Genomic DNA, 24,920 nt, shown 5'->3' with positions numbered 1-24,920 from the left:
TTCATATAAAAAATCTTTTCACTTAAACAAATAAGATATGCAAAATATGGTGGGTTTTTTTCATTGATGAAATCAAGTTCCTTGTACCACCTCTGGGTTTGTTTTTCAATATTACTGTTCCTGGGTTTTTTTGACTGCAAAACCTCTCTCTGTGTTTTCAACAGAAGCTCTGATTGTGATTATACGCAGGTCTACAGGAGGCATATTATATTAACACAAACATTTTACCATGGTCCTACTTTGGACTAAGAAGGATCCATTCTTTCCCAAGTTATTCATGACAATTCAGAAAAGTATTTTATCTGTCTTATCAGTATTTGCATGCTTAGGGCATTGTCCTAATTTTTTATTGACTAGGCATTTTCCAACTATAAACAGCTTTCATGTTACCTTTAGAGAGCAGATAAAGCAATGAATTCCCATTCCTTCCTTTCACAAGTTCCAAAATAGCATTTTTTCTGCTAATAATATCACGAGAATGACTGTGGACACATTGCCTGTCACACCTTGTGACATGTTTCAGTGTTGATGTCATGTAGTGTGGTGCATTTAGCATCAGGCACCGCAAGGGATTATGATATGACCAAGATGCCCAAATTCACTTTGGGCACGGTGCGCCTCGGCAGGCATGGCGATACATTACGAATGGGCTTTGAGGCTGGCTGTAAATCAGTCCTCAGCTCTTGTCTTATCTAACAGTGGATACAGAGCTTTTGCAGGTGCAGCCCTTATGGATGGCCTGACAGGTGGGTATATAATGCCAGCTTGAAAGAATGATGCTACTCTGGGGGTAGCAAGTGCGCAGAAAGATGCCAGAAAAAGAGATGATTTGGTGTCATGCTTCCTTCTGATCAAGTAGCATGCCTGACGCACACAGTGTGGTCACTGAGATGAAATAAAACCAGGTCCCTGCTGGAAGAAGAACTGACTTTGCCAGAGAGGACTAGGGTCATATCAGCAACTCTTGTGTGTCAGACAGGGCAAAAGACAGATACAGTCCTGCTGCAGGTTGCACCATCACTAGATTACACCTTCCTTGTCATGTCTGTCTTCCATCTTGGATCTTCAGCAACTTACTCATATTTACTTTTAGCTCTTTATCACACTACTTGCAATTCACAGCATCTCTCCTTGCTCCCTCCCTGACCACGTATGGGGGTGCGGTGTGAGCAGGTATAAACTGGAGTACCTGCAATGACTTTAATGGAACGTGCAGCAGCTGTAAACCTGGCCCTCCATACTTTATCCCTGATTTATCATTTTTACAACATTTCACTGTGAGAGTTTATAGCAATTTATGTCATTACACAAATTATACAAATTGCCATTAACTGATGTAATGTACTATAAAGAATTGGAAGCATGAAGAAAAAAATTATTTGAATTTTTCTTCTGCATGTTTGCATTGCTTTATAGCTTAATTTATCAATTCAGTTAATTGAAATTTATATCATTAGAAGAAAATGCACTGAGGCGCTTTCTTTCCTCTTCTTTTTGTCTGGTTTTTAAATTATCATTTTTTTCTTTTTTTTTTTTTTTTTTTTTCATTGCGCCACAATTGCTGAACCTTTTCTCTGTCAAAGGAGATAAGGTGAAAATGACAACCATCATTTCTATCTCTTTCCCCAGAGATTGAACGTATCACCTCTGTGTTAAATTTACTTCCACGCATCTTTGCTTTAGGCTTGTGAGTTAATCCCAAACAGTCCCTTTAATTCTGAAAACATTTTTTGGAAGAGGAATAAGAGCCTATTTTAGTTGCTTAATCTTCTCCTGGTTTTGAGACTTTTCATTCTCCAAACACAAATTATGGTCTGTCACTGAATGGCTCATGCCAAAGCTACACCTCTAGTTATTAATAGTAAAATTACAGAGCTATATTAACTCTTCACCCCAGAGGAACCCTCATCATTACCCAGGTTCTTTTTTGTGATATAGGCTACAAAACCACAAACTAAAAGGTTGTCTTTACCACCAGAGTTACAAAATTTTATGAGATAAGAGGCACTCACATCCACCTACAGAAAATGGATGAACAAAGACAACAGTATCAATGCAGAAGACAAACTCCCAGCATATTACCTGCTGCTTTCCCAGGACACAAGTTTCATTTGGAGGTTTGCAAGAAAGGTAAATTTCAAACATGCTAAAGCAATATGGTTTTCCTCTTTCATATATGACCCAATCCCATAATGAATGAGTCTGTGAGCCTGACAGTGCAAAAGAGGAAGAAGCAAAAATACCAGCTTCATAGCTGAATTTAGGGCTTTCTACATAGCCCCAAGACTAGTCTGAAATTACCCCAGTGCCAACAGACTTACTTTCTTATTCCATTTGAAAAGCAGCTAGGACTGGCACACATAACTTGAGGTCGAGGAGGTTATTAGGATTATTAAATTTTTGTGAAATTTCCTTATATTCTGAGTTGTCAGTGTGTATAAATGACTGCCTGATTCATAGATAAGGCAGGAACATTTTCGCAATGCCTGATTGCAATGGATTTAGCCATATAGAGCTTTCATGCATTTGTTCTAGGTGTATTGCATCTTTAAATCACTTTGGAAGGTTTGCATCAAAGACTGCCTTTCATGTTCATTAAGTACAGACTATCAATGTGCAAAGGCCAAAAGGTCATTTCCACCTTTGCACAAATAAAAGTATGTCAGCATTAGCTGAGTAGTGCAAGCTTGTCCTGTCATAATGAGAGGTTTTTTTTAGTGCAGTGATGTTTTCTCCCCTTTCATCCAGCAGTTGTATGATCTTATGCTTGTACTAAAATTTGTCTATGGCAGATATATTCCCTCCTTGAGAATCATTCATGTCACTGGGCTATTGAAATAGGATTCATTCTTGGTTACCTTTCCATGGTTCTTGGCTAAAGGAAGAGAACTGAACACCAATCTCCTCGATTTAAATAAATATAATATAATGCAAGAAAGAACCGCCTCTCCCTATTTCTAGATAAAAATAAATGTGGTTGCAGTCCTTCAGGGCTGAACTCATTTTTGTCAATAATTGTTAGACTTATTAAATCATCATCCTCAAGGACTGAAATGCTTTTACGTGAAGAAGCAACTAGTTGTTGAATCCCAAACACCTAGAGGCAGAGAAAGGCTCCAGGGTATTTAATTCAGCCATGGTATGATTGAGGAGATGCTCAACATGACCAAAAGAGTGCATCTGCAGCCCATAAACCAGCCATATTCTGAGCAACAGCAGAAGTCAAGTGGCCAGCAGGTCAAGGGAAGTGAATCTTTCCCTCTACTCTGCTGTCATGAAAACCCATCTGCACTTCTGCATCCAGGTCTAGGGCCCCAGCACAAGAAGGATATGAGGCTGTTGCTTGAGACAAGGGCCACAAAGATGACCAGAAGGCTGGAGCACCTCTGCTCTGGACACAGGCTGAGAAAGCTGGGCTTGTTCAGCCTGGAGAAGAGAAGGCTTCAAGGAGAATATATAGCAGCTTCCAGTACCTATAGGGGCCGACAAGACATCTGAAGAGGGGCTTTTTTGCAAGGGCAAGTAGCAACAGGACAAGGGGGAATGGCTTTAAAATGATGGAGGGTAGATTTAAACTAGATATTAAGAAGAAATTCTTCACTACTAGGGTGCTGAGGCACTGACACAGGTTGCCCAGAGAAGCTGTGGGTGGCACATCCCTGGCAGTGTTCAAGGCCAGGTTGGACAGGGTTTGGAGCAATCTGCTTTAGGAGAAAGTGATCCCTGGGTATGGCACAGGGTTGGAACTGGATGAGCTTGAAAGTCCCTTCCAACCCAAACATTCTGTGATTCAATGCAGAGTAAGTGCAAAACAAACATTTAAGTATCCAAAGATATTTTTTTGGATAAAAGTTATGAACTTGGAAATACTTATGCTGCAATATGCTTCAACTAATTTTAGCTGTTCAAAAATTGCTATCTACAGCACAAAATTTTTTTTATAGACTCTAAATTCAGTAGGAAGTTATACAGAACAATTTATATATTTTTGATTATTAACTTTTTCTGGCTTAGTTTTTTTCCTTTTAGATATATAATGTTACAGGAAATGTATTACAATCTAAATGCTGATAGGCTAGAGTAAGGGTTTATGTATTACCTGGTAAAATTATGTTCTAAAACTGTGCCTACAGTGAAACTGAAGTGTTGATTTAGTTTAGAAATCTGCTGCTTATCCTCTAAGCTGTCATGTCCAAATCTTAACAAAATCACTGGGACACAGGTATCAAATACAATTTCCTAAGTTTTTACGACTTTCATTTTTTAATAATACACTCTTCAAAAAACTCAAATAATGTAATCATTATTATTCTAGAGTTCATACAAACCAGTCAGCTGCTATAGCTGTACTGAATGGGTGAATTAGCAACAGAATAGTTGGCCCCAAACACCTTAAGAACTGAAAAATATTTGTGGAGAAAAATGGAAAGAAGAATAAAGTATTAATTGACTTTGACATTTAGAATCTGTAAAGCATAAATATCACTTTTCTTCTATTCTGCTTGTTTGAATTTGACTTTTGCTCAGCTGACTACAAAGATCACTCTAAGCACAGTGTAAACTTTATCAAAATAGTAAAAGTTATGGAGCTATGAGCAAAAAGGAAAAAGTTAAGGCAAATATTTAACTGCGAAAGCAAAATCTTTTTCTCAAAGGACAGGTAAATTTGATGCAATTGCCTTTATTACTAATTTTATTTCACTACACTTCAATGTGCACCTAAAATTCATCAATTGAAAATTTAGCCCATATGTACCACAATCTAAAACATCTCAAGAGGAATGTGATCATATGCTGTGATGAGTTTCTAGGGAGCAGCAAAATAAAGGCAAAATAGCTACTCCCATTTCCAGATAGAAAGGACTAAATTAACCTTAAAAAAGGGGGAAAAACAACTTTTATCAAATGTCTGTTATGTCATTAGAGTAGACATAAGTGAAATATTTTTAATAAACTGTACACTTTTAAAGATAATATATTTTTTAATTAAAACTTTTTATTTCCCCGTTGTTTTTCAACAAGCTTACCTGCTAGGTTTTTAATTTCTGCAGAGTTAACTTTCAGTTAACTTTCACAGCTGAGGGAAATAATGTCCTCCACACAGCCAGTCACTGTGACAAGTTTACATAAACTCAGATTAGAAAGTGGGCAAATAGTCATTTATCCTGTGTAAGGATGGAGGCTACGGAATTTGGGAATAATTAAATGAAAATTGGGATTTCTCAGTAGCAAATATTTTTCCTAATAATAGATTAGTGAATAACATCTGTTCTTTTCTTTTTTTTTTACCCCTAAAATATCCTATCTTTGAAGATACGCTCTTAAAATAAACAAGAAAAGTATGAGGAAAAAAACTGAGAAGATCTGTTAGATAAAAAGAAGACAAAGAAGAATAAAAATTATAACAAAACAGGAGATGCAATAGGGAAAACACAACTGTTCTATTATTTCTACATTCATATTTTCTGTTTTGAAGACTTCCTTGAGGAACTAATGAGCCCTGGGAGCAGCCAGCTGAGTTTTCCCAGCAACTTGCAGCAGTTGGAACTGAACATATGGTTTCAAGTCCAGCAGCTGCTCTTCTCTTTCCAAATCAACACAGCTGTTCATGAGGTTCTAATAAGTCAAATGAAGGGGGTAAAATAGAAAGTATAAATAACAGCATACAGTAAATCCTGTCTTTAAACCTTTATTGAAAGTTATAAGATGTTAGCCTGGAGGTAAGAGGCAGGGAGGCATCTGCTCTCCCGGCATCAATAGGTATTTTTTCCTTGATATGACAAGACTCAATACATGCAGCCTTTGGATTCTGTTCCGATTTGTCAAAGGATGGTTTTGTTTGTAGCAATCTTGGAAGTAGTGAAGACAATAGAACTAAAACATTTCAAGACATCTTATGAAGTCCCATGATAATAATGTTTCAGCATTACTGTTCTTATTGATTAGCCATGAACTTGAAGCAGGTGCCTTGGAAGTAAAAAGCACATTTGCTCAGTATATATTTCTTGAATGCAAATGATAAAGCAGCATATGTCATAATAATATGATCAGTTCTGAGTCTGAGCATAAGAAATTATTACAAATTTGAGAAAGTTCTTACATTCATGTTAGGCTGGCACACAGCAAACCAAACTGGAGTATCTTCATGGCTGAGCACTTCCCATGGGCTTATTGCCCTCAGCCCATTATCTCCAGAACTGAGTGTAGGATGAGTATTCTGTTGTTGAAATTAAGCCTTTGAAGAGCCAGGAAAACAGAGAAGAGGATTTCATAATACCAGTGAAACAGTTCAGGCTGCCTGGCTACCATCCTTATTTCCTGACACCTCTATCTAATAGCCATTAGACAGATGAAAGGTCTAAAGTACAAGAGTACCTCAATGATCTATGAACTATCATTTAACCATTCAATACTTGCATGCACTTGCAAAATCATTTATTTTTCAAATTCTTTCATTATATACTTATTAAGGTTTTCCCCCTGTAGGTTTGTTTTTCTTTTTTTTAAATATATAAACTTACTTACTTCTAAAGGCATTTATGCAAATGAAAGACTGAATATCCAGGCCAGGCCTAAACATCCTTAGGTTCAGCAAAAGGCAGCTTCTGTTAATCTACCATTTGCCTTTTATACGCAAAAGCAAAGTTAGAGGTATGCTTATTTGTACAACACTTATTACATTTCAAAAAGGGCAAACTTCTTTTTATTTACTCTTTGTAAGTCTCTTGGAACTTTTAAAACAGTGGTTTAAAATACCAGCTTGCTGTCTTTTTTTTGTTTGTATATAAACTGATATAAATCTTTCCATTTGTGACAGAAAATATTGAGATTTCTGATATGTCTGAGATTCTTCTCTGTCAACAATATTCTGATGGTAGCCTTTTCACCTTAACTTCAATTGAGGTTAACCCATCCTTCAAATTAAATACTCTGAGCCTAATTTGGCTGTGTGGGAAATTCAGAATGATCCACTTACATCATCATACTCTTTGTACTCTCAAACTAGAAAATAAAACCTGAAAGGAAATCAAGTTTCAATAATATTCTTCACCTATCCTGAGTGAATCCTTTTGTTCCTAAAGCTTCTGGATGATGGGTATTTGCAGCTTTATTAGAAATGTAGTAATTCTGAGCTTTTTCGGAATAAAAGACTGGTTATGATCTGGGGTCCTACTCAATATTTCAGCATCACAAAGAGATGTTTCTGAAGCAGGCTGAGCCCTCAGCACCACTGCTGTGGGCTGCTTCCTGCATCCCATGATGTGGCTGCAAAAGTGAAGCTATCAATATCCCAGGCAGAAAGTAGCCAGAGTCCTCCCCGCGCCAGCCTGCTTTCAAACGCTAACTGAAAAAGTCTCAGTTCACTTCTCAGTAATTCAAAGTTCATTATTTGATGTTGTAAAGTGGCAAATCTTATTACTTTTCTCACTGTTTTCATCCATCTTTCTTTTCCAATAGAAACTGCTAGAGAAGCAAAGACAACCCCTTGTCATATAGAGGTGCTGTGCATGACATTTTAGGGCTGTGACCTTAGTGAACAGTGTTTAACTGGACCAGAAATAACAATAAAATTTTTTTTTCAAATTGAGAGTGTTGGTTTATGGAAATGAGACAATTCAAGCTAGTGAGAGTTGCTTTCAGTACAATGTGGGTGACAGAGCAAGCACTGAGTAATTAATAAAGCAAAAGTTGTGTATGTACAGCTAATTTTCTCTATGGTTCCAGATATCCTATCTGGGATATCACACATCTCATTCCCTGAGTGCTTACATAAGATAAACCTGTGAACTAAGAAGGTTTAGGCCTAAGAGCCATCCTTAGACTTTTAACATTGTATGAAGAAGTGCACTGCAAAAAATTTATATAGAAGTGAAAAAAAGGATATATATGTGAACTTATTTGCAATAGAATAATAACAGGGAATACCAAGGTAAGTTTGGGATGTAGCGAGACCTCAGCTCAAGTTTTTTATGGTTTGCCACACAACCTTACCATTATGTTAACACATTTAATTATTAATACCTCCTTGGTGATGAATCAAAAGTGCTGGATTTGACTGGCACAGGACGGTAAGTGCTTTGAAAGTCATTATCCTAAACACAAAAAGATTTTGAATAATCCTTCAAAAATGTCAAGGCACACATCACATCAGCAATTGTTAAACATTTCTTCTGAGGAAGAAGTTAATTTAAAGCACTTTTGATGTTTAATGCCACTCATGACAGAAACTGAAAATTAACCCTCTGCATTTCCCACCCCCAGACCTTAGCAGCCTCAGTGTAATGTTCTAGGATGGTATGAAATTTTCAATGCATCTTATAAAAAGAAATCAAGGGCAGCTTTAGGAAGCTTGAAGGATGAAAAGCTCCACGAAATTTCAAAATCGATCCATGAGAAGTAAGGAACCGCAGATATTTGCTTGTCAAATCTATCTATAAAATGGGTCTATTAAAATTCTTCTTTTACTGCAGAAAATTGTCCTTCCTGCTGAGTGAAATTCACTAGAGGAAATATCAAGCTCCCAGGCAGGATGATGTCCCCTTCTTGTGGGAGGGATAAAGATGTGTTTGGCAATTTTCGTAATAATTCACTGCCTTGGTGGATGGGTGGGAGTGAGGAGAATGTGTGATAACAGCCTAGTAAATCTGTAGACAAATATATGTGTTGTTGCCAAAAGAAGAAAGCTCTTGAATTCTTATACTAAACACCAGCATAACAGGGAAGTTGTGAGTTGACCATGAGACCAAAAAAATATTTTAAAATATAAAAACCTCATAGTCTTGTAAAGCTGAGAGTTACGAAAGTTTCCTTCCTTCATTCAATGTGCTGGCTGTTACTCATTCCTCATAAAAATGGATGGAATTTCTGCAGTCTTGGGAATGAGATTAGTCCTCAGGATGAGATGCAAGGGGGTACTTGTCTAGGAATTGCTGAGAGTTTGCCTTGCCTAGGGAAATCATCACTTTTATAAACCTGGTGCCAAATGTTGAATCAGAAAATGTGAATCTCTGGGATTTTCAGGGTTAGAAAAGTAATAATTAGCATGAATACTTTTTTTTTTTTTTTTTATGGCTTTATACATCTATTATTTTAAAATATTTTCTCATTTTTCCTTATATTTTCCTGATTTCTTCTCACCTAGCCTTACCAATCCCCAAAATGCTTAAAAACTCTGTCAACCATAGAATTTTGACACTAACTTCGTGCCTGAAACATTTCCTCATCCTAAACTAAATGTATCTTTTAACGAGGTGATAAGATTTAGATATCTACTACAGTGGGACATTGGTTTGGATTACTTTTGGGGACACTGTAAATAACAGCAATATACGCAAGCAAACAAACAAAACTTGGCAATTGTATGGTTGCACATGTATGAGAGAGGAAGAAAACAAACATTTTCAAGAAAATGTTTTGTCCCTAAATTTTGAGAACAAGCCACTTGATGAAGCCAGAAGCAACCAATGAAGTGTGAAGTTCCAGAAACATAGTGAGATTCGTTGTGACTCAAATGCCAGAACGATATTCAGAAGTCTTTAATTCTTTTGCATGAGTAATATTTAATTGGAAGTTTTTGCTTCCTAGTGGAATTGCTAGTTCATCTTCAGCCTGGTTGAGCTCATAGAATGGCCAGAAGCTGTTGACTGGAGCAAATCATCTCTGATAGCCACCAAAAAATAATTAAAAAAAAGCTGAGTTAGGCTATCTTGTCCTGTAGGCCTACAGAAGCAGTGTTGCTAGACTTTATAAGAGATAGAGTTGTTTACCAGCGGTCGGTACATTGGAGAAAAATCACAGAATGTTTGGTGTTGGAAGGGATCTTAAAGCCCATCCAGTTCCAACCCCCTGCCATGGGCAGGGACATATTCCACTAGACCAGGTTTCTCGAAGCCACATCCAACCTGGCTTTGAACAATGCCAGTGATGAGGCAGCCACAGCTTCTCTGGGCACCCTGTGCCAGGTCCTCAGCACCATCACAGGGAAGAACTGAAGGGTCTAAACAGCTGTGAATGACCTTTGGAGCAGAGCTACAGCTGTGGACATCCACCACTGTCCTGTCATAGCACAGGTAGAATACATCTTTGAGTGTCCAGACTGGATATTCTATGAATAAAAGATGAACGATATTTTTCCTGTCCAGAATGCTCTCAGTTTAGATGAAGTAAACACCAAAACCAGGCAGAAAAAAAGTGAGGTCTCCAATGCACAGAACAGTATGTGTCTGCAGTGGTAAACTGACCTCAACTGTGCCTTACAAAATTAAGTACATCAGTTTTAGAAGCTAGAAAATACAGATAAAAAGACAAATAAACCTGTCTCTCATTACTGGAATAAATATTTTAAGTCAGCTATTAGTTGGCCTTTACTTTGTCTGACAGGACATAAGAAGAGAAACACATCTCAAGCAAGGGAAATTTTTAAGTTCTTTATAAAAATGTCTACGTAAAATACATACATAAACTGTTAAAATGCCTTACTTGATGATATTGAATACTGAAATCCTGCTCAGATAGGGAAAATAGCAAAGCCTCAACTACAAATTCTTAATGACAATGGAATGTTTCCTAGTTACACTGCCAGTGATGAATCTAAGCTATTCAGAAGATTATGCTAAATTTAGTTTTCATATTCTGCAAACTACATCTCATTTTTCCCGTCCTAGCCATTGCAAACTGCACAAGGTGCTAAGACCATTCGGTAGAAACAAAAAAAATTGTAAATACCTAGTCAACAACATTAAATATCTAGTCTAGTAATTGAATAATATTAAATATTTACTAACTTTTCATGATAATGTGTGCTCTTTCTGCTTAGAGAGAACATAGATTAATGCTATGCAGTTTGGTGTTGGTTCAGTCTTTGGCCTTTCTGAAAAGGATAACACTGAGTGTCAGGGATTATGGTCATAAGAAATTGAATTTGGTTATTCTGAGTGAAGCTACCAGCATATTTCATAGTTTATTTAAATGCTGGAAGAGGTCAATACAGCTATGTAAATTAAAACTGTTTATGAGGTAAGCAGTAGAATCATAGAATCATAGAATAGTTAGGGTTGGAAAGACCTTAAGATCATCTAGTTTTAACCCCCCTGCCATGGGCAGGGATACCTCACACTAAACCATGTCACCCAAGGCTCTGTCCAACCTGGCTTTGAACACTGTGAGGGATGGCGCATTCACAGCTTCCCTGGGCAACCCATTCCAGTGCCTCACCACCCTCACAGTGAAGAACTTCTTCCTTATATCCAATCTAAACTTCCCCTGTTTAAGTTTTAACCCGTTACCCCTTTTCCTACCACTACAGTCCCTAATGAATCGTCCATCCCCAGCATCCTTATAGCCCCTTTCAGGTACTGGAAGGCTGCTCTGAGGTCTCCACGCATCCTTCTCTTCTCCAGGCTGAACAGTCCCAACTTTCTCAGTTCGTTTTCATACGGGAGGTGCTCCAGTTCCCTAGTCATCCCCATGGCCCTCCTCTGGACTTGTTCCAACAGTTCCATGTCCTTTTTATGTTGAGGACACCAGAACTGCACACAATACTCCAAGTGAGGTCTCCCAAGAGCAGAGTAAAGCAGCAGGATCACCTCCTTCAACCTGCTGGTCACACTCTTCTTGATGCAGCCCAGGATACGGTTGGCTTTCTGGGCTGCGAGCACACACTGAAGAAGGCTCATGTTCATTTTCTCATCGACCAACACCCCCAAGTCCTTCTGTGTAGGGCTGCTCTGAATCTCTTCTCTGCCCAACCTGTAGCTGTGCCTGAGATTGCTCCGACCCAGGTGTAGGACCTTGCACTTGGCATGGTTAAACTTCATAAGGTTGGCATCAGCCCACCTCACAAGCATGTCGAGGTCCCTCTGGATGGCATCCCTTCCCTCCGGAGTATCAATCGAACCTCACAGCTTGGCGTCATCAGCAAATGTGTTGAGGGTGCACTTAATCCCACTGTCCATGTCACCGACAAAGATGTTGAACAAGACCGGTCCCAACACCGATCTCTGAGGGACACCACTCGTTACTGGTCTCCAGCCGGACATCGAGTCATTGACCACAACTCTTTGCGTGCAGCCATCCAGCCAGTTTTTTATCCACGAAGTGGACCACCTATCAAATTGATGTCTTTCCAATTTAGAGACAAGGATGTTGTGTGGGACAGTGTCAAACGCTTTGCACAAGTCCATGTAGATGATTTGAACTGCTCTGCTCCTATTCATCAGTTCCTTAGCCCCATCATAGAAGGCCACCAAATTGGTCAGGCAGGATTTCCATTAGTGAAGCCATGCTGGCTGTCATCAACTACCTTGCTTTTTTTCATATACCTTAGCATTCCTTCCATTAGAATCTGCTCCAAGAGTTTGCCAGGAACAAAGTTGAGACTGACTGGTCTGTAATTCCCCAGGTCATTTTCCCTTTCTTGAAAATGGGGGTTATATTACCCTTTTTCCAGTCATCGGGAACTTCACCTGACTGCCATGATTTTTCAAATATGATGGACAGTGGCTTAGCAATTTCATTTGTGATCTCAGTATTTCTCCTCTCTGTTACCTGTTCATAGCCTGTTCACAGTCACTGAGGGGTGAAGCTAGAAGACATCACCATCTAAATGGGCAATATTTGAATCAGCACGTCTCTTTGTTAAATAAACCCACAACAGTCTAAAGGAAACACTGCTCCCAGCAAGCCATAAACGGTTTGTCATGATCTGGTTGTCCCTCACATCCGGGCATCCCATGCAACTGCTTCAGGATTGGTGCAGTCACACTGGTGCAAAGCAGGTGAATGTGAGAAAGTGTGCATGTGGCACAGTGCTGATTTGCCAAGAAAATTCTCTTCTCACCTGTCATTCACAAGGAGGCTGTAATATCCGTGGAAATGCACTGTAGACTTTGCTGCCTTTTATTCTGGAACCTTTTAGTGCATTTACATTTTCTGTGAAACTCAATCAACTTTCCATCTTTTCTTTTTGAACCTTTTTCTTTTTCCCATTAGTCTGTTAATAATTGTTGCTTTCCTGACATCCTTGTTCTGTTGGGTTATTATGCATTCCTCAGCATTGTGAAAAATGAAAAATGGAAAAAAATTACATGTTTTTCAGCTGACTTAACACTGCGTAAAATGCTGAAATTATTAATTGAACATCTTAATTATAAATTAGGTGGAAATAATGTTGAAGAAGCAGCCTCTAGTCATATAGTTTTATTATTAGGTCTATGCACTGAATTATTTGAATTCCATTCCAGTAGTGGTAAATATAGTTATTATGGAAGAATGTGAGCTCGTGGATTTTGGCTGAATGTCAGCTGAATCAAGCAGGATATTTCATCCATAATTTAAAATTGCATGCTTAAAACAATGTCTGTGTTATCTCCTGCTTCCACCCTTGCAAGAATAACGTGGTTATGATCTTTCATAAGATAAGGAAATTATTTCAGCCACTACAGAATAACTAATTGCCAATAATACTGTTGTCAGCTGTCCCTGTGTGCAGCAGCACCCTATTGTGCTAAGCAGAGTAGACTCACAACACAAAGTTTGCAGTGCATTTGTATGATGACTGGGGAATTGCAGTTGCTATGGGAGATTTCATCATTAATACTGGTGATGTTAGATGACCTTATGTAATTTGCTTGGATGCCAGACTCATTAAGTGGAAAGATATCATCCAGATTCATGGGTGCAGTTTTTACTCCCCTAGAGTATTTAGTAGGGACAAGTTTTCATGATAAGAGTCGCTCAGTTGGATACCACACAGTTTAATGCTACCTCATAAGTCATAATTTCTTATCCTCCTGATTTGCCTTAGTGTTGCAGATTGTCTATGTGTTGGGCTATTATTTGTGGTTTAGTATGTACAGTACTGACCTTGGTAGAGTCCCTGGCTAGTTGAGCCATTTAGGCACTGCCATAATAGATATGTTAAACAACAGCTACAATTGTTGTCATCTATCCAGACAGGCTTGGATCTCAAGATCTGCTGTTTGACAAATGTGCTGCCTCACCACTGCCACAGCATTGCAAGAGAACCCTATTCATCCTAACAAATAATTCAAAAACAAAGGCATATCTGATCTGAAGGAACTGAAAGGTCCATCTATGTTTGTTTGGGGGCTCTAGAGGTTAGGAGAAAGGTTCATCCAAGAGGTTAAGAGCTTAGCTCTGTCCTGGATTAAAGTAAGCTCTTAAATCTGAATAGATTTTTCTTGAGGCTGCAGAAATCTGATGAGACCTTCATTATTTTAAATTCCAGAACACCCTATTTCTCACTATTTTCTTTCTCTCCTTTTAACTCTAAGCTGATTCTCCTCCTCAGATAAGAAAAAGACACAGTGGCTGGAGTCAATACTGGGCCTGGTGACCCTTTTTAATTTCCTGGCTCTTCTGGTTCATCTGAGTTTTCCATAGTCAGTCCTGTAAGTTGCTTTCTGGGAGCAAGCCACTAGGAAAATGAGGGCTTCATATACTGGTAAGGGATACTCTGTACCTCTCAGGATTACTCCTTGTACCCTAGAGTCTCCTTCTGGCTACAGTGAGATGTGTGAAACCTGAGGAAAGCAGAGCTATACAGTATTCTTTTGTGCAGAAATAGCACATAGAGAAAATAGCCAAGAACATGAACACATAAAAGCAAACAATTTCTACAGTTCCCACCACTTTGTATCTGTATGAAGCAAATAACGGCATAACCGCCAAACCCTTAACACCCAGGTAAGGGAATAATTGAATATTGCATCTCACAACCCTCACAGGGAAGAACTTCTTATTAATATCTAATCTGAATTGATTCATTAAGAAATAGAAGGTTTTAATGTAGAGTTGCCTTGAGTGAATTGGCATAGCAGTCTGATCCCAAGCAAGACTATTACTTTAGTCATATCCAATACCCACTGTTGAGTTGTTAAGAAATGGTTTGGGCCACAACAGAAAAAATAGAGCAGGACTGGTATGAAGTTATGAACCAATCAACAGCTAATGTGTTTGTAGCTCTCCCTTTTTTTCTAACACCAATGTTTCTACACATTTATACCATGATTTTTTTTACCCTGGTACAGAGTACAGAAACACCAATATAACTTTCCCCTGAATTTACATCTGTACCAGTTCTTACAATAAGGATAAACTACTGACCTGAGGATTTGTGAGTACTAAACGTGATCTGGTAGAATGCAAGACTAGTTTTTAACCTGCTACTCAGATTTTGAATGTAAGTCCTCTGGTGTAATATAAGAAGTGTTCCAAAAAAAGCTTTAGAAAGTTAGAGTTGTACTAACAGATATCATAGCTCATCCATCTGGTTTCTTCATCAGTCTATGTTAGCTTCAAATGCTCCAAAGGAAGATGAAAAGGGACCAAAATTATTAGGAGGTAAACATCACAAAATACAAGTGGATAAAATGTTCTTCCAATACTTAGGTGCTGGGTTTTGCTACATGAATTACAATAGTTTACTTCCTCAGTTGTCAAATTTTTGAAATTTAAGACACAAAATACTTGGCATAATGATTGCCAACTTTTGTTCATTTCTTGTGTTCAAAATCTTTATGAAAATACTCTGAACTAGACCATCTATCTAGGGTTTAACATCTAGTAATAGTTATTAATAGTTATAAATAGTTATTAATAGTTATTAATAGTTATTAATAGTAATAGTTAGCATCAGGTATCTGTAGAAAAGTTGTAAGAGATCATGGCATGAAACGTTGTGTGCCAGAATTTGGCAAGGTGTTAGAATACTTGAAATCATAGAATCATGGAATCATAGAATTGGTTAGGTTGGCAAAAAATATTAAGATCATCGAGTTCAACCAAAAACCTAATCACCACATTCATTCAAACACCTCCAAGGATGGTGACTGCACCACTTTCTTGGGCAGCCTGTTCCAATGCTTGAAAACCCTTTCAGTGAAGAAATTTTTCCTAATATCCAATGTAAACCTACCTTGGAGCAATTTGATCCCATTTCATTTCATTTCACCCTATCTTTTGCTATTTGAGAAGAGAGACCAATGCTCCACTGGCTTTATTCTCCTTTCAGGGGAGTTGTAGAGAGAGATAAGATCCCTCTCCCCTGAGCCTCCACTTCCCCAGACTAAACCCCTTCTCAGGTCTCTCAGCTGTTCCCCACCACACTTGTGCTCCAGGCCCTTCACGAGCTCCATTGCCCTTCTCTGGACCTGCTCCAGCACCTCAACGTCTCTCTTTTAATGAGGAGCCCAGAACTGAGCACAGGATTTGAAGTGCAGCCCCACCAGTGCGCAATGCAGGGGGGCAATCACTGCCTGGCCCTGCTGCCACACTATCGCTGATACAGACCAGGATGCCAGTGGCCTTCTTGGCTGCCTGGGCACAGACTGGCCATCAATCAGGACCTCCAGGTTCTTTTCAGTAAGCAGCTTTCCAGCCACTCTTTCCCAAGCCTGGAGCGTTGCATGGGGTTGCTGTGAACCAGGTTCAGGGTCCAGAACTGAGCCTTGTTGAACTTCAGGCAATTGGCCTTGGCCCATGAATCCAGCCTGTCCAGATCCCTCTGAACTTAATGAAAAATAGACTCCATTTACATGATTTGCATTATCATATATGACACCAAGGGACCACTCTTCCATATGAAAACACTTGTTATCTCTATTTCAACCTTAGTGTCTTCAACTTTGTAGCAGAAAGTCAGACAATTGATCTCATTAAAATTGGAAGTGGCAGTACAAAAAATTCTTCTTTTCTGAGATTTCTGTTTAAAAAGTATGAATTTGTTAAGCTCCTTTACCCCTTACTCACAGATATAAAGAGTTTGCAAGGATTCGCTTTTCAGAAATCATATCTGTCCTGAAAAATTCTGTCTGATTCCTGTAAACTGCAGCCCAGAGTAAATTAACATACAATTTCGCTTTTTGATTTCTAGCAATGAACTATTTTATGCAAATCAGCCTCAAAGAAAGGTGCCCTGAGGCTTTAAGGCAACCGAGACTCTGCTCAGAAACTGACTTCAGGTGGAGCAACCTGGTTGAAATATCATCTCCCCAGTCTGAGCAAGCTTTTCATTTTTAATTGAAAGTAGGAGCACTGGGCTAGAATACAAAAGGCCTCTCAATTCTCTGCCAAAGTCCCATGACACCTCATATCAACATGTTTTCTTTTGGGTTTTTAAATTTATCAATGAGTTAATTTACACTTTTACAGGGGAAATATATAGCTATATAGCTGGATCTACTCCACAGTGTTATGACGTATATTAACCCCTTGTATGTACCCTTGTCAGTAGCTCAACTCATGCTGTGTATTTCTTGATTGAGGTTCAACTTCAGCATGTTATTATGATGCAGGCGAACATAAGTGAGCAGTGGACAGGATTACAGAGTAACTGAAAATGGGAATATATACATGTAGAAATACCTCTATTTATATTTTTTATTTTCTTTCTGGTGAAAATTTGGGGATTTCTGCTTTCATTGGAACCCAAATTTATTTAATGTTCTTGTTCATATTTTCTATATGACTTCATGCTGGGCAAATTATATCCACAGCAGTACAGCATCAATGAGAAGTGGAGAGGCAAAGTTTAATCACAGGAAGAATTCAGAGCAGGGATATAACCTTGTGCATTTTCCATCCCACCAGCCTGAAGGTCATTACGTCTCAATCAGGATGAACAGAAGAGACTCTGCTCTGTGAGGATGGACATATCACCAGTTGACTGGATGTTAGCAAATGTGAAGGCTTCCCTTAGGCAATCATAGCTAGAAAAAAATCAGATCAAAAATAACAATCAGAAAATCACTATTTTTCCCAGCTTTCGGTAGACTAGTTTCCGTTGTCCTGCTTATCAAAACACCAGATGGCAATGTACAGCCATATTTCCATTTGGGGACCTCAAATACAGAAGTACATCCTTGGATCTAGTTTATCTCAAAGAATCAGTCCTTCAAAGACTTTTAAGGTTGACTTTCTGGGAAGCATAGAACTGTCTTTCTGGCTGACAGTGGACGGCTCAAGTTGCTACAGCTGTTGGCATTATTCCCATATATATAGTTCGGGTGACCAAAACCTGGGCTTCAGCACTGAAATCCTCAGTTGTTTTGTGTGGGCAATCTTTTGTAAGCAGTAAGGAACATTTTACTTAGACAAGGAAGAAAAAAATAGACTCTTTTACCAACAAACATATATATATAAATAAAAATTTTGAAATTTGGCCCTTCAAAACCAGTTATCAGTCACCTTATTAAAGAATTAGCAGAACCACAGATTTCAGTAGTTTCTTTCCACATGCCAAAAGTTGCAGTGGATTCTGAAATCTGTTCTAATAAAGTGAAAGAAGAAGAAACAAGCTTCCTCCTGAAGCTTTTCCAAACAGTAAATACATTTATTTATCAAACTGCAGTATCAGGTATACCTGCTCCCAGTGGACTTACTTAGTACCAGGAATTATTGCTGAACAGAAAGCTTATTTAATCTATTATGGGTCAGAATTTTTATCAAGCTGCTTAGTTAGAGTTCCCTCTCTCTCTCTTTTATTTTTTTTTTTTTTAACAGCTTAATGAGGAGTTTCATCACTCCTGCCAAGATGAGTCAGGTGTTTTCAAGCAGATGAGTGTCATGTAAGTAAATATGCAACATCATATATATCCATTGTATCTTCCATTCAGAAGTAGGGTCAAAAGCATCATTAGTTCAATAATATTTCAAGGAATTGTTTAAAACTTTTAGTAAAGACATAACATCACACATATTCTTTTAAAAGTTAAATTAGATGTTTAATGAAAATTTATCATCTAGGCTCCCTATAAAGCTTTCATATGGCTTTATATGAAATAAATCCCATTTTTGGAGTCTCTTTCACCAGGGAAATACTGCCACATAACAATTTAATTGAAATTGTTTGGTATCAAATGGGAGAGGGAAATGGGAATAACATCTCAGTTGTTCCAAACAATGATCTCATTTGTTATATGGAAAATATTACCTTATTAAAATACATGAAGAAATAACAGGAACAAGGTACAGGTAAAAAGTAAGTCAGCAAGTTTCAAGCAATAATTCTCCTAACTTAAAAAATAAAGATAATCCTGAGACAACTATTTGACATGAAGATTTTCCATCTAAATGGTGGAAATCTGAAAAATAATAGTAACTGAAGAGCATCTTTTTTTAACAGAAATAGTCAAATAACTGTGACTGTTACTTGCAGCACAGTTTCTACCTCTGATATGGCCTGGATTTGCTGAAGTTCTTGTGGCTCTGTATGAGGTGTGCTCCTGCCAAACAGGGTCAGTATTATGACCTGCGCCCTCTATTGGACTATAAAATGCAACTGTGCAGAGCAAATACGATTTCAAGGCTCTGGGAAGCTAAGTCACTAAGACCTCACCCTTGCACTACAACAACATACCTCAGGTGAAGTTGTTGGAAATTTTCGGTCTTCGGGCCATTAGGAAATCCTTCAGGATTTCTATGAATTTTCTGTAGAGTTGTTTGTTTGTTGGTTTTTTTTTTCCTGAAACCCTAGAAGATGCAAATCTATAGAGATCTATTGACTTTGGCGTTCCATTTTATGCTCGTTGACAATCTGGTCCTGGAGAGTTTTTATCAACTATGAACAGAGGAGCCATAGGACAAGTTCATGCTTTCAGTGAAGTCAGTAGTAATTTTATTACTGACTTCAATATCACCAATATTTTAATCACAAGTGTTTTGAAAGGTCACTCAGAAAAAGTTTCCCATTAATTTGGCAGAAAAATTTGGGTGAACAAAGGTGCTACAGTAAACAGACTTTTCAAGATCATCACTATACTCTCCCAATTAAAACAACATATATCCTAACAGAACAAAAAATTGACAAATTGACAAAAAAATTGGAAAAATTACAACTTTAACAAACACTTGCAACAAAATAAAGCAGTCTAAGTATTTATTGGAAAATACTATCAAGACAGTAGGAGTAGATTTTCTGATAAACAACCAAGGAATCTGAAAAAAAAACAAACAAAAAAAAAACAAACAAACAAAAAAAAAAACCACCAAAAAAACCAACCCACAAACAAAACAAAATGAACTAAAAAAGCCCACAACAAAACCAACAAAAAAAACCTCCTCTCCTGCATTATTTACTTTTGATTTTATAGACTATTTGTAAAAGGAAAAGATACTTTCTGGGAAAGCAAAATAAGTCTCAAATTTACATCACTATTCTGCTGTTTCTTCTGGACAACACTGAGATGAAAGGCAGCTGAGACAAGAAAGGGAAACCACGTAGGTGAAAACCACACAGTCTTTTACAGGGAATCACGTTCTGTTTATAAAGGTTTCTTTCTGCAGCTGGAAAAGTATTGAGCTAAACCCATAACCTTATTGAAACAGATTCAAGAGATTATGAATACCAATCTCTAAGGAATCAACAAGGATACATGGGATTTCTGTTTGAACAATGATCTAATCTGTGCTTTTATTATGTACTATTGGTAAAATCCTGGGTGTGTTGAAGTCGCTGATAAAACAATATGATTTTGCTCCACTTTAATTATATTCCCTTTCAAAGTATGCATGATCATTCTGGAATGCTGAAGCTGATAGAGTTTGGCTCATATTCTGTAAATTATGCTGCCCTAAATTAGTAGAAATAAGATTTCTCATTTATTTTTACTGATTCTGTAATAAAGGACCAAAAGAAAACAGAATGCGTCTTATCTGGGAGATAATTGTGATGCTTTCCTCAGGTAGAGCAGTACTTTACTAAATGAAAAATGCCACTGAAATCTCTGCAAATGAACATAATGTAATCAGGCAAGATTTCTTTGGTCTTTATATCATTAATTTTCTATATTTGGATTACAAAAAAAAAAATATAGCAAAAGACTAAATCCTTAAGATCTATATAAAAACATTTCACAATGCTGGTGAAGAGACAGAAGGACTCCAAAATTTCGCATTCTGAGGGACATAAAAGTTTCCAATACAAAAATATTTTTAAAACTGCTGTAAGAGACAGATCTGTCCATCTGTCTATTAATCCCTTCTTCTCCCACAAAGCAAAACTTCTCACAGTCGAGGCAGAATTTCTTTGGTTTGCCAATTCATTATTCTGGTATGTTTTGAAATGTCAAACAGGTATTTACTTCCCAGTTATGTGTATCTCTGTAAGTGCTTTATAGCATATGAATATATGCTTTAAAGTTCGGGGTGTGTTTATATCCATTGATCGAATGAAGTCTTGCTAGCAGCTGTGTTCTTTCACAGAGATGAAAATTTCATGATATATTCAAATTATAAAGCATTGCAAAGTCTTTTTTGAGATGAACAGGTCCATAAAAATGTAAGGCAATATCAGACCACTGGTCAACCATGACATTGGTACATAAAGTCACCATCTTTATTGCAACTGCCTGTAAAAATAATACAGGTCACATCAATGTCTTCAGTAGCTAGTGACTTTGTTTACTCCATTACAGGTGCCAGGGTGGATCCAGTCCAGCCCAGGAAGAATGAACTGGCATAGATGGAATGACAGACATTAGGCATAAGTACTTTTTATATCAAGCCTTTGGCAAGTTACTTGTTGGAAAAATCTGTTCTCATGAACACAATCCAAAATCTGCAAGTTGTGCTACTAAGGCATATGATAACTTCTACTATCCAGGGATATGCTAATACATACCATCCTGGGATATGCCAAACCATTGCCAGGATAATGGCTCATTCCAGATGCCAGTCAAGGTCCTTTTTGAGAGCCTTAGGGCATTTCAGTATAAAAGCAGTTTTGACTGGGTTATTCAGAGCAGAAGATTACTCTTTTTTTTTCCCATCAGAAACTGTAAATAAACTTTGAATGAAAAGAGAATGGAACATTGTACAATTCACCTCATTCACTGTAACTTATATTTATGCATTTACTGTACTTATTTTGATTTTATTTTAATTTCCCCACATGTTACATCTAACACAAAAACCTTTTCTTTTCTCATTATTTATAGGCCATGGACAGAAGACAAAAATAACAAACACAAACATAATGGAAGAAGTGAGAAGAAATGGTAGAAAAAAGGCTCTATAGATTGCATAGTTTCAGAACACTAAAGTAAGAGGTTTATTTCAGCTGGAAATGAGATTAAGTATGATTAGCTACAACACATGGACAATTTTTCAGTGAAGTCTTGAAGTTGTTGGGATGCTGCATTCACAAAGTATTAGCCAGTTCTCCTTTATTAGTTTATGTACCAGATGAATTATTTAATGCATGCCTAAAGCTAAGGGGAGTTTAATTTTTAATGGTAAACCATCATACTGGTAACACAACTACAATTTTAGATTCCAACTAATTTACTTAATTATTTATTTAAAAATTCAATTTATGCAAAGAGTTAAAAATGCACGTTACCTGGATTGAAAAGTAAATGTCAAGAAACTGCATGTTATTTAACAGAAAACTGATTATAAAATACTTCGTGTTTCTTTTTACATGGGATTTATGCACAGTTGTGAAAAGTTTAAATAAGAAATGTGGCCCCCCAGAACCACACACCAAGTAGAAGGTCATTCAGGTTCAGAGAGAAATTTGTGAAAAGAAAGAAAGCAACCATGAAGAAAGCAGCCAAAGATTCTGTAGGACATTTAACCATTACATTAACTAGTAATTACCCTTAATTAAATGTAATTAGAATCACTTTAAATTCATCAGATAATATTAAGTATTAGAGTATACTATTTTATATATATATAGTAATATACTAATATTACTTCATATTAATTAAGATAAGTTATTAACAATTGGAATAACTTAAAAGAATGCTAAGGTGATTTTTGCGTTATTTAAAGATTTTTGCATCAAAATAATATTTTGCTAAAGCACGCAATAGTTCTGGGCTGCTCTGAGTTGCTTTTATGATACCCCTTTTATGACTTATCTGATACACTGATATTGTGTCAGAAGATCAGCTGCAGACTTAGCTAAGTTAACTAGCTACAAATAAGCTAGTTTACTTTTCAAACATATTAAGTTACATTCTGAAAGCATGAGGTCTATTCAAATTTTTCCTCAAGTCTAACTAAACTGATTGCAGGAAAGGGCTAATGAGTCTGGGATTAGGTTACCAGTTCTGAGTAACGTACTCCATAAAAAATCAATTTACCTGACAATCAGCAGTACCTTTTATATATACCTTTCATGTACATTTCTCAAGACACGTAACTTTGAATGTCTGCATAATGCAAGCAAGGACCTTAGGCAATAAATGGTTGAATGACCTTCATCAGGAAGTAGAGAAAGAAGAAAAGACTGGCAGATCTTCCTCAAGTTTGATGCTAGCACCTCACTCTTGGGTCATTTTTCTTCTTCCTAATTTGTTTGGGTTGGCACAAAAGTCTGTTGGAGAAACAGTATTGCCCACATGGTATGAAGTTTCAGACTAGATGGCCTTTTTGTCCTTGACAGCCAGGAATGTCACGGGAGCTATGAAAATATAGTACAGGCTTAATACCAGAGGTTTTGTGTATAGTTTTTACATTTATACTTTCACTAGAAGATGAAAAATAATATTAAAAAATCAAGGGATCATACAAAGAAAAGTTCCTGAGATCAATGCTATTGACCTTGCTCTTGCTTCTTGTCTGTTCCCTGCATTATACAGTGAATTCTTACATATATCTCTGGGAAATAGATATCTTCACAGAGATAAAGTGTGAAGGAGAAACATATAATGGGCCACATTACAGCAAACTCTATCGATTTGCTTTCTTTTACTTGTAGGCATGATTGAGGGCTCAAGTAATTGAATTTTCTTCTTGTAGTCTGACATCTTATTTTCTAAATTTTTTATTTTTTCTTCCTTTGTTCTTGAGACATGTTGAACAAACAGATCTGAGACTGAAGCAAGAGCAGCTTAGGCGAGGAGACCAGTCCAAGCAAGGAGACCTGGATTCCCACAATTTTCCTTACTGCTAATTTGGATTGACATTGGCATCAAAATCCTGGGTCTTTCCTTGTAGTTGTTTCCTTTACCTTGGAATGATCACATAGCTCTCACACAATCTCCATAATGTTTAAAGGGCCAAATTTGCACTTAAGTTAAAACTTACAGTAATAAATCTAGATATCTTGCAGAAATTATAAAAATACAATTTTATATGCCCATCCAGGAGTCACTTATCATCCTGTTACAAAGACCTAAGGCCAGAAATCCTAGACAGTTTAATGAAGCAATTTTGGAAAATCATAATATCTCAGAGTATCTTGCTATCCATGTAGTCCATTGTCAGAGGACATGATAGAAGGTACAGAGATAGGTCAGTTATTACCTTATCAAAAATCCCTTTTATCACTGCTGAGGATTTATAATCAACCAAGAGACATGCAGCTGTCAGGATGTGCCAGAAACACATGCAATGCAATTCTGGGCAGAATACAAATGATTATATAAGATCGATTAGATGATTTTTATAAGATCAATCTGACAATTTGTCCTTGCACTTGGCTATTCAGGGAGTGTATCTACAGCCTCTGTTAACCCTACTAAGTCCTTCTTGCTTTGACTCCTTTTTTTTTGCTCTACCTCTCCTCTAAAGCAGATTTTAAGACCCAAGACACAAAATTCATGGTCAATGTGAGTCTTGCAAAGTATTATTCACATATAAAAGAGCTTACTAAATCAGTATGCAAAGAATGAAAAATATAAATAAATGGGAATAATTAATACATCTTATTTCTTCCATCACTCTTCCATTCTTTTTCTCTCTGCTCTTTCTATTTTGTTCCTTTTTCTTCTGCTTTTCTTGTTATTATGAAGTAGTAATAAGGCAATGTTTATCAGTGATAATACAGATATGCTAGAAAGAAAATAAGAATGCCCTTCTAAGTCATCATGAAAATGACTTAGACAATTCTCATATAAAGAAAGTAGGTTTGATTGTTAGGTGCTTTGTTTTGTTTTGCTTTTTTTTCT

This window comes from Psittacula echo, assembly GCF_963264785.1.
Source record: "Psittacula echo genome assembly, chromosome: Z".
Taxonomy (NCBI): domain Eukaryota; kingdom Metazoa; phylum Chordata; class Aves; order Psittaciformes; family Psittacidae; genus Psittacula; species Psittacula echo.
The sequence above is the reverse complement of the archived record's forward strand: the minus strand, read 5'-3'. Positions refer to the sequence as shown.